Below are 11,326 nucleotides of genomic sequence, written 5' to 3' on the forward strand. Positions count from 1 at the left end.
TATATATATTTTCATTACAATACACCAGGGTGTCAAGACATAAAATCATATCTGTATATTTTCATTCAAATATACCAAAGTGACAGAAAGTAAAGACCCTACCGATATGATCAATCAATTATGTTTTATTTAATTTACTAAAATGACACGATGCGAAATGTTATTGAACAAAAGTGTTTTAGAAGATGCTTTAGAAGATTTTTGTCTGTGTTAATTCACTTATTTATTATTCATGGAGATTTCAACTGCTGAAAGAGATTAGTGACTGTTGGTTTTAATTGTTTTTGTAAAATGTCTGCGACTCAAACATCCTGCAAATTGAAATAAATCAAGTAACTGAATGATAATAATGCGAAATATTCAGACAAACATTGGAAATTAGTCGTGTTTGTAAATTCCCACCCACTCTCTCTTTGGTTTTTCTTAACTAGTCAGGCTTTATGTTGATAAAACTTTATTAAACTTTTACATCGAACTGAGTTTTCTTCGAATAAGGAAAAAATCAATACTTAATATTATGAGACCATTTTATCTTAAAATTTACAATATTATAAAAAAATATGAAATTTTAATACAGCACAATAATTATATGAGAAGAAGAACAGAGTAGGAACTGAAGTAGAGCCATGCGGTTATGATTCCCTCCGCTATATGCCTATGTATGGTAAAGTTGAAGAAAATATCACAAAGAAAGATGTGTAACCATTCTATTTATCAAAAAGCATGTAAAGGGTCCGGGCGAATACTGTAATATTGTCTCGGTTGCAAAATTAGTTAACACTTTGATACGATAGTACCAAGAGTTTGTTTCAAATTTACCATCCAACAAAAGATACTTTCGCATTAACACGAACATCCGATTTTTATTTATTTGCAATTTCAGAAGAAATAGACAAAATAAAGAAAAAAGAAACAGTAAAATTTGCTTTGATAATTAAAATGAACTGCTGAAGTAAACAAATTGCAACGTCGACGTTTCAATGATTAAGAATCTGAAAATGGGAATCAACTCGATTGCAATAGAAAGAACAAAATAACAGGAACATTGCAGACTGTTTGATCGAGTCATTTTAATGATTGAAAAACACAACATACCTCATACTGCTTAGCACCAGTTTAAGTGATATTCAATTTTCAACACTTTATGTGCTTGAATATATTATCACGAAGGACCAGAAAATAACAACACTGATTTACAGATGAAATGTCATTCTGCATTAAATATCTGGAAAAAAAATATCCTTCAATTTTCTATTTTGAACGAAATCACATTTCAGTCAGCTTAAAAAAAATACTTCGTTTAGGATTAAGATGTATTGATGTCTTGCTTAGATATGTTTATTCTTAGTTCTTCTAACTTGTCGTCTTTAATTCAATCTTTGGAAAGTACGTCTCAATAATAAATATTTAAAGATATACTATGCTCATCTTAGAGTAAAATATTTTTTATCCCAGAAGTAAATTGAAATCTATGTCACTTTTTTTATTATTGGCGTCCGCGCCGAAGCGCGGCGCCTATTGGAATGAAATGAGATTTTGTGAAAGGGCGACAGCAACTTCTCGAGCCTTTTATAGTTGCCAATAATAAAAGCCGATCATTCCGATCGGTATGAGGGTGCTTGATTGTTAATTTAGTCGCGATATGTACAATGAATGCGAACTGGAGAATTTCGCAATGCAAACATTTTCAATGAAATAACCTTCCGTCAATAAATCGCGCTCTTCGGGGGTATTTTTGCTTATCATTTTGTAGTACACAGTGGGTTATATTGGTATGTTATTCCGAAAGCTGTTAATAGAATGATGAGTTGATGACCATTAATATTCCGAAAATTATTATAGAGGGATGTACTCCTAGGTAATTCCCGGTCTCTCCCGGGATTTACTAATGACCGGCGAATAGTACCACACGTTTATGTCCGTCTCTCCCGGTTTTGGAGTAGATATCGTTACAGAACAGAACAAATATTTTACAGATAAATAAGCTTTTTTTCAAAATGAATGTTTGTCACTTAGTTTGGTTACAATAATTAATAAACACAGATCAACTCTCGAATTGATTGATTATTATTATACATTAAACATACAATTCGAAAAAAAACCCAACAACACAAATCGCATTTTATATTTTATCTATACGAGATAAAAACAATAAATATGTACAATAATTGAGAAAAAATGTACATTTTATGGCATTAATATGACACTATCAACTTTAAAACATTTTATATAATTTGTTATTCGTGTTTAGTAAAGATTCCGAGGAATTATTCAAAGTTACAAATCAGATTTTATGAATTATTCAATTCATTCATAATTTAAAAAATGATAAAGAAAAATACAAATGTACATGTATATGGTTTAAGAATAAACAATATTATAAATTGAAAGATTAACCATGATTTACTGACTTTTTCCAGTTAAGTTTTGACTTATAATCGTCGATCATTATAACAATTGAATTCTTAAAATAGTAGTAAACGTAAAAACTCAGTATTAAAATAGCGCATAAAACACACACAAAAAAAGAAAAGAAAACAATATTCATAAAATCTGTATTTTTTTTTATTAAAATAGAAATTACATTTATTGTATAATAAACAATTATGATCAACATGGTAATATAACAAGTGTCATATTGTTACTTAGTGTGAACAGATACCTTAAGAGGGGGTCCTCGTTAATAGCAATAACATAATAAGGGACAATTACACAAGTATGGTGTTGATCATGCGTTACACATATGGATTATAAATGATTGTATACATGTATATCCGTTGCTATTAATAACCACGATCATAAAGAAATAACAAGTAATATTCTAATTTCTAGCATGCCGATCAAAGTTATAAATAATGAACAATGTCTTTCGTCCGTTCATTCAAAAGTGATATACAATTCTGGTAAAACCCAATGAACCATTGAAAAGTTTATAAGAATATCTTGTCATCATATATCTACTAGTTCATCTGCACCTGCTGTTTGGACGCCCTTTGATGCTTTGCATCAATGCTTTTCTTGTGTCTTATTTTAATAAAAGAATGTACAAACATTGCGTCGGATGATGAACAACCTATGTCAAGTGAAGTTGGTCCTTTCTAAAAAAGTTTTTTAATGACATAATATAATTTTATTGTGTCCACCTATATTGTGTAGATATTAAAACATATAAGATATCTACTTTGAGTTCAGTCAAAACATAGTTATTCTATATATACAAAGAGAGTGAGTAGCAATTTTCAATATTTTAAAATATATAATTTGAGCATAGTATATCTTTAATGATTGAACCAATGTCCAATATTAGGGATAGGTTCTGACATTTTGTTGACCGTTTCATTTAATTGTTTTAAACATGTTTAATTTTAAATAAAGCAGCATAGGGAATTACGTTTTGTTTTGTTTTACGAGACATTTTCAGACAGATGCCAGACGCAGTAAATTAAAAAAACACATTATTGAAGCTTTGGTTTATTATTTGCCTCAAGTACATTGTAATTTTCTATTTTTTAGCAATCAGACAAATGAAAATATTTAGATACTTAAGAAAGAAAGACGGTGCTACTGTACTTGGAAACAGTCAGATATCATTTTGAATGGAATAGTTACCATAAAAAAGATTAGATTACGTTTTGTTCATTTAAAGGGATATTCAGGCAAATTAATGAAAAAAATATGAAAATGATCTAATGTACTCAAATCACGCTAAAATGACGTTTCTTATAGTTTCAGCATGAATTTCTGTTTAAATTCTATATATTTTGGGTTTGAAGCGTAAATATATCTATATATGTTGAACAAAAATTAGACGCCAAATGAAGCACTGAATACTTTTAAAACAAGTCATATGACTTGAACAAACCCTTGATGTTACAATAACAGATATTGTGGATATTGTACGATTGAAACAAGTCTAGGCCATTCATTTGACAAGTTCTTTAACGTTTACAGAGTTCACTGTGACAACTGTTGTGAAATCCTAGCGCTCTAACCTGACCCACGCGGGTAAAGTAAGGACACCACCATTTTATTCTTTAAAAGTTTTGTTCCTTTGACTGTCTAATGTATACATTTTGCGGGCATTTACAGAAAAATGAATGAAAAATTCAAAACTAAGAAATGAAAATTTTGCCTGTGTCACCCTTTAATGATTAAAGGAACCTGTTAAACATGATTATCAAAAGTATGAAAGAATGGTGTGTGTCGTCGTTTCCTAAACAATTTCGTAACTGAAACGAAAACACAAAACTTGTTCAAATTCCAAGTGCACGTTTTCCTTTCAGATTTCCAGCAAAACATTAAACCAATAGGCAATTTGACACAAGGAGGCAAATCATGTCATCATAGGGATACAATTTATCTAACATTTCTGAGGTATTTCATTTAAAATCCAATGTAAATTCTGTTTTGATCAATAGGAATCTGTCCTTCGTGTCACCAATCAAATTCTTCATTATTGTATAGTAGCACTTTTTTGACACGATACAAATGTTACAACATGCTCCGTTTTCATACATGTTGTTTTCAATTAACCTCTTCGTGAAAATAACAACAATTCTTAAATGTATCTTTTTCAGATTGTAAATGGGAGTCTAAAAGACGGATAAGTTTTTGGCGTGTTGCGAAATCACCAGTGATACGCTTTACATTATACTTCAAAAAACATCAATTCTGTTATTTACATTATACATTTGTTGTACCTTTTTTCGAGAAATGCCATTCGAATTTTCACATGTTCATATAATAGATTACATTTCTGAATGTATTTGCATTATGTGTTGTTACAAATTACATTTCTTTAGGATGGAGATCCTGCATGATTTACATAATATATCATGCTCGTGATTTTCAGGTCATTTCAAAGGCATTTACTTACATTAACCTAGATATGTTTATATGAAGCTCTGAGACATTATTCTGTTTAATATCAATATAGTAACACACTTTTGAAAAACTGATGTATTTATAATATGTAATTCAATAAGTATTTGAAAGTAACAGCAAACTGTTTGACGTTTAAAGTACACATTGCCCTAAAGATCTCCAATACACTGAAACGAGAGAGAGTAAACGATTTTGCTACAATTTTGCGGTATTTGTGTTTTTTTATTTAGATAATTTTGGATACATCTATTTATAGCCAGAGCTTGCAACAATTTGTCGTGTTTTAGTTAAAGTAAATGTGCCAAGTAATAAAAATTATCTTTTTTATTCATTGACTTTATAACACACCCATCTCTAATTATGTCCCGATACGAGTATATTATTTTTTACAGTTATTTGTGGTCAAGGTAAACAAGGAATTCATTACTTCTTAATAATTTGTTTTCAGCGTAACATAAGAATGAATATATAGTATATAAACATCAGTGTATTGCAATACAATTTAGAAGAACATTTTATAACAACCTTAATTTAACAACAGGTTTTACATAAATGTGACTGTATATCAATTATTATGTTAAATATCTAGTGAATATATGTACAGAATTAACTGACACTGAGAACCAGTTTTTAAGTTACAGTATATGTAATTAAACACATTTGTTCATGAAAATTTTCAAATGTAAAAGAAAAGATCTATTCCGAAAAATAAAACATCACTTGTTTTGAAATTAATAAAACGGTACCTATACACATTTCAGATGGCTCGAAAGAGGCTACTGGTGTGTGAGATAAAAATCTATGTCCGATGTAATTTTACTGTCACTTACCTTATGCTATGTTCTCGCCGCCGATCAGATCAACTCGATCGCATTAAATCCCCGATGAAGCCAGACCAAGCTGGATTAAATGCACATTCACGACTCCTACACGACATCAAGTCGACCCTACACGATGTTTTTCGACTTCTTCTCGACGACAACCCGACCAACATCCCGACTTCTCGAGCACCCAGACCTATACACGAGTCATACACGATCTCAACTAGACTAACTGGACCTCTGCTTGATCGTTGCCACATTTCTACCCGACCAGATCGTAATTATCGCAATCGAGTCGTGAATAGTCGTGTGTAGAAGTCGAGATGATCGTGTACAAATCGGGTAAGAGATGTTTACCCGACCAAACTAGATCGTTACACGATTTATTCTCAATCAACTAGATCTTCTACTCGATCGCTATACCATGTATACGATCGCTTCTCGACCGCTTAACTACTCGATCGCTACTCGAATTTTTTTTGACATTTCAAAATAATTCGGGTAGGAAGCCCGAACCATGCCGACCAAGAAAGACCGCTCCGACCACCCCCGATCACGCATGCGAGCTAGACCGGTACCCGAACGCTTGATCGTGCTTGATCGAGTTTATCTGATCGGCGGTTAGAACACTGCATTATTTAAAAATAAAAATATCAATATCTTATACAAATCCCCTAGTCACTTACATATTGTTTATGTGCTTTGGACTTAAGACTTGATAACGAAAAAATCATTTTAGTTGTTGAGACTGAAGAGGCATTTCAGAAAATTAAAAAAGCAAATAAATTCTGGTATCTGGATCGTGTCAAGAAACCATTGCATTGATTGGAAGTTTTGTAGTTGTTGTTGTTGTTGTTGTTGTTGTAAATGAAGAGCTTATTAATAGAATCTACTTTAAGATATGCATGCCAGAAATATAATTTGGAAAAATTATAATTGTGTAGTTCACCTAGAAGTGGAAACAAAACCTCAGTCATGTGGACAGAATGAACTTGAATTAAATCGAGTCTCATTGCAATAATCGTATTTTATGGTGATTAATGATTTACTGGAATATAGTTATCGTTAGGTTTTAAAGAAAAGTAATTATTTATTGTGCTGAATTAAAATTTAATAAGAAGACAAGAAGCATTCATAGAACGCAGTCTCTGACACATTATGTGAAACAGTTTTATACAAAATTAAGACTTCTTTTCAAACACATCATATATTTCCGAAGATGTAAATTTAAACAAAATTAACGTCATGGAAGAGACGTAGCAACAGATTTCCAGAATGGAATCAAAATTCAATACCCATAGTGCAAAATGTAACTCTTTTTCTGTGTCATTGTCACGGATTGAACCATTATTATTGATTCTATCTTGTGACAATTTTGTGTATGAGAAAATCAATGGAAATATTTTTTCGATAAGAGTTTGCATTCTCATTATCAAGATATGAGTGAATTTTAAAAAATCAAATGTACGAAAAAGATACAGGTCTTCGATTATGTCACAAAAGTCCTTGTGATCAGTTTTGGTTGTTGTTTTTCAATATCTCTAAATGTATTTAAAAATTAGAAACACTCATTATATTTATTATTCATTATCAAGTTGTATAAAAGTGTGTGACGATTTATTGCCATTTAGCTTATAATAATATTTTTTTTTATTCGGTAAAGGTGTACATGACATGGCAATGACATAATGATGCATAATGATACAATACATATAACAATAATCAAAATATTAAAGAGACTAGAAATATCACATGACATAAGTATACGACAAAATATAAATATATGAGCCATGTAGTGCGCACCAATACCAGGGATAACACAAAAAAGAGGAAAGGATTCCTCTTATTTCCATTGTGGTCCCTGATATTGGAGGCATGACACAGAAAGTCATGTTAATTTGTATGAAATTGAAATTAATTCTTTTACTAATAAGACATAAATTGCAATAATTTAGTTGAGATCACAATATATCACAGTCCAAGTTTGTATCACATTAAAATCACAGTTCAAGTTTGTATCACATCAATAAATCATGAAATAGTGCATCACAGAAATTGTCAGTCAAACTGTAAAAATTTAATAAAAATATTATAACCCGTTAAATGTGCAAGCTAAAAATGGGTAAATTACTAAAGGACACAACATATGTGTGTTGTGCTTAAACTTAAGAATAAGTAAAATCTGGGACTCTATTAAGACTATTAAAAGATTCAAATACTATTGAAAAATAAACTAAAATTAACTGGCCATTAAATGGGCTTTGATGGCATGCTTGAAGGTGTGGGAAGATTGAATATCTCTAAGATTTTGAGGAAGGCCGTTCCATAGTGAAATACCATTAAAAGCAAAAGATTTTCTACCAAAGCTTCCAACCTTTGGTAAAGAAAATCGTCCTGTGTCACTAAAAGAATAGCTTACACAGGAATCTGATGTTGAAAGTGCAGACACTCTGGACCTGGTACAGCGGTCATGGACCTGATTAAGGGGTACAAAATGCTCCTTAAGGTATTTTGGGGCTGTGTCAGACTTTATTTTATGGACATGGCAAAAAGTTATCTGATCAACTCTTTTGGAGACCGGAAACCAGTTAAGAACCTTAAATTGCTCTGGCCCAACATGTGACCTGCTGTCCTTATTCAAAACAAAACGAACCAATTTATTCTCGTTTGTAGCCTTTTCTTCCAATACTGAGTCAAACTTGGGTACCAAAAAGAACAAACATAATCAAAATGGCATTGAATTAAGGACATGACCAGGAGTTTCCTAGTGTGGAGATCCAAGAATTGACTTTTCCTATACAAGTATTTCAGCCGGGCATTTGCTTTCGTAACCACTGACCGTGCAATTTCTTCACAGGAAAGGTTCTGGTCCAAAGTTGCACCGAGATATTTAACTGAGCTGGTAGCCTGGATATTTATACCATTACATGAAATATTTAAATTGCCTTTTGACCTTAACCTTGGTTTTGAACCAAACAGAATAGATTCTGTTTTGCCAAGATGAAGTGAAAGCTTGTTATCGACAAGCCATTCACTAACATACTCCATCTCAAGTGATAAAAGAGATTCAATGTCGGAAGTACTTTTACCACACACAAGAATACAATAAAAGTTTGTTTCTGACAACAGCCGACATATCATTAACATAAATTAAAAATAGAAGGGGGCCAAATATTGATCCTTGGGGTACCCCACAAGTGTCGGGAGCCTGGCTGGAATAAACACCAGATACCTGAACTAACTGTTGCCTATCTGAAAGATAAGATTGAAACAATCGGACAGCATCAGAACTGAGGCCAATTGCATTCAGTTTCATTAGTAAAATACTATGATTGACCGTGTCGAACGCTTTCTGCAAATCAAGGAGAACCATTCCCACCATGTTACCTTTATCCATTTGCAAATTTACAAAATCAGATAAATGGATAAGACACGTGTCTGTAGAAAAACCGCGTCTAAAACCGGACTGAAAACTGTATAAAATCTTGTTCTTACTCAAATACCCTTCCATTTGATCATATATAGCCCTTTCAAAATTTTTCGAAAAAACACACAAATAGACACTGGCCGATAATTACCGACTTCAGTTTTATCACTTTTCTTATAAAGAGGGATAACCCGTGCATTCTTAAGATCATCGGGAACAGAACCCTGAATAATGGAGAGATTGACTATATGAGTCAAAGGACATGCTATAACTGTTGCACTGTCCCTTAAGAACCTACTGGGGATACCATCTAACCCAGTGGCCTTATTAGCACTGAGCCTATTAAGGTAATTTAGAATTTTGTTCTCTGAAACAACCGAAAACGAAAAGCTATCTGGAAAAATACCTTTAGACACATAAAATTTTCTTACAAAAGATTTATCATATTTAAAACAACTTCTTGGTAATTTTTCAACTAATTTTTCAGCAACAGTAGTATAAAAACTGTTAAATTTTTCAGCAACATTTAAAAAATCAAAGCAGATTTCTCCATTTATTTTTAAACCAATGTTACTAGAAGAACTAACACCTTTTTTTGCTTTGTAGCCGGATAAGAGCAGATTATTGTAGAGAATATCTTGTTTATAAATGATGTTCTTTGCGAATTATAAAACAATTCTTGTATCAAATTCATTCTGATTACCACAAAATTTGTTTTGATTAATATGCAATTGCAAATCAAATTGGAACAGAAACAATAAATTTAAGAAGAACCGACCAATAAATTGTTTTAAGGGGGAAGAAATTGTGGAACACAGAAAGATTTATGTTAAACAACATTGAGTGATTTAATTACATCTCAAAATAAGCATGTTAGAGAACTATTTATTTGTAGTTGTCAGTTTCACATGGATCTTATATGATCATAGAATTTCTCGTGAAAAATAACGTCATAGAACGTTCAATGCTTTAAAATTATATCCATTTTAATATTGATATACCAATTTTCACCAACTGTCATTAAATGTGTTTTATTGATTTATTTGTATTTCATCCAGCTGTATTTTTGCTTTTCATGAATACTTCAGATGCCTGACATAGTGAATTCAAATTAAACCATTACAGACACGGGATAGCAGACATTAACTACAGCTATACTCGGACCCAAAACTTATACACTGAGACAGATGTCCAAATTTAATTCTCTTTTGTTTTGCTATTAAACATGCCAGTAAAGTTAATTTTATTAAATTCCTTTCGCCCTGGCAAACAGCGTCCGATATTAAAGAGAATATTGTTTTTGTGTTAATATCTCATTTATTGTTTACTACTGTAACAGTAAATTGTTGTTACACGTCATTATAGTGACCAATTAGTCAAACCACGTTGGACTGACTCTAGTCGACCGACTGGTCACTGAACAAATCGGTTAGTGTGACTGACACCCGATATTATTATTACAAAAATGAGTTGAAATTGACAAAAAAAAACAACAAAGAGGTGAAATTACTTTCTGAGGCTAATAAAGTTCTGATGAATAGAAAATATTTCTAAGTGACTGCAATAATTTATATGATGCGGATCACTTACAAGTAAATGTCTTTATCTTATGTTTGCCAAAAAGTAGTAAACACAAGGAAATCTTATGCCATGCTCTCTGTCTAAAATAATTTGATGGATGCAATTCACTTCTGTATGAATACCATGTCAAAAGATACCCTTTTGGCAGGCCAAGTAGGTCGACAAAACAATTATAGTAAGCAACTGAAATTTGATGGGAAATATGAGGAATCGTTATTAAAGGGAAGGAATAAATCAATATTTTATAAAATATCTTTATATATTTATCAACAATAAAATTATATTACTTCCATTATTATATGGTTGATCCCGAAAAAGTAGTAACGTAGAATGTCTCTGTTATTTAGCACACATGGAATATGTACGTCAACCGAATAAAATGATCCGGAACAAAATTGTTTGCTATGTTAAGTAGGGTATGACCAATGTCTTTGTGCATGCGCCTCTCGCTTTCAAGCATTTGATTGCCATTCTTATTTCATACAAGCATTTTGGAAGTATTCTTTTTTCAAAATCTTAACAAAATTGTTGCATCAGATAAATAGCTTTATATACTTTAAGAATAAGAATTACAGGAAACAGCTGTCACAACCTAAGAGCAATTTACCTAGAC

The sequence above is a fragment of the Ruditapes philippinarum genome, unplaced genomic scaffold, assembly GCF_026571515.1.
Source record: "Ruditapes philippinarum isolate M1 unplaced genomic scaffold, ASM2657151v2 ctg764_1_1_1_1, whole genome shotgun sequence".
In the NCBI taxonomy this organism is placed as follows: Eukaryota; Metazoa; Mollusca; class Bivalvia; order Venerida; family Veneridae; genus Ruditapes; species Ruditapes philippinarum.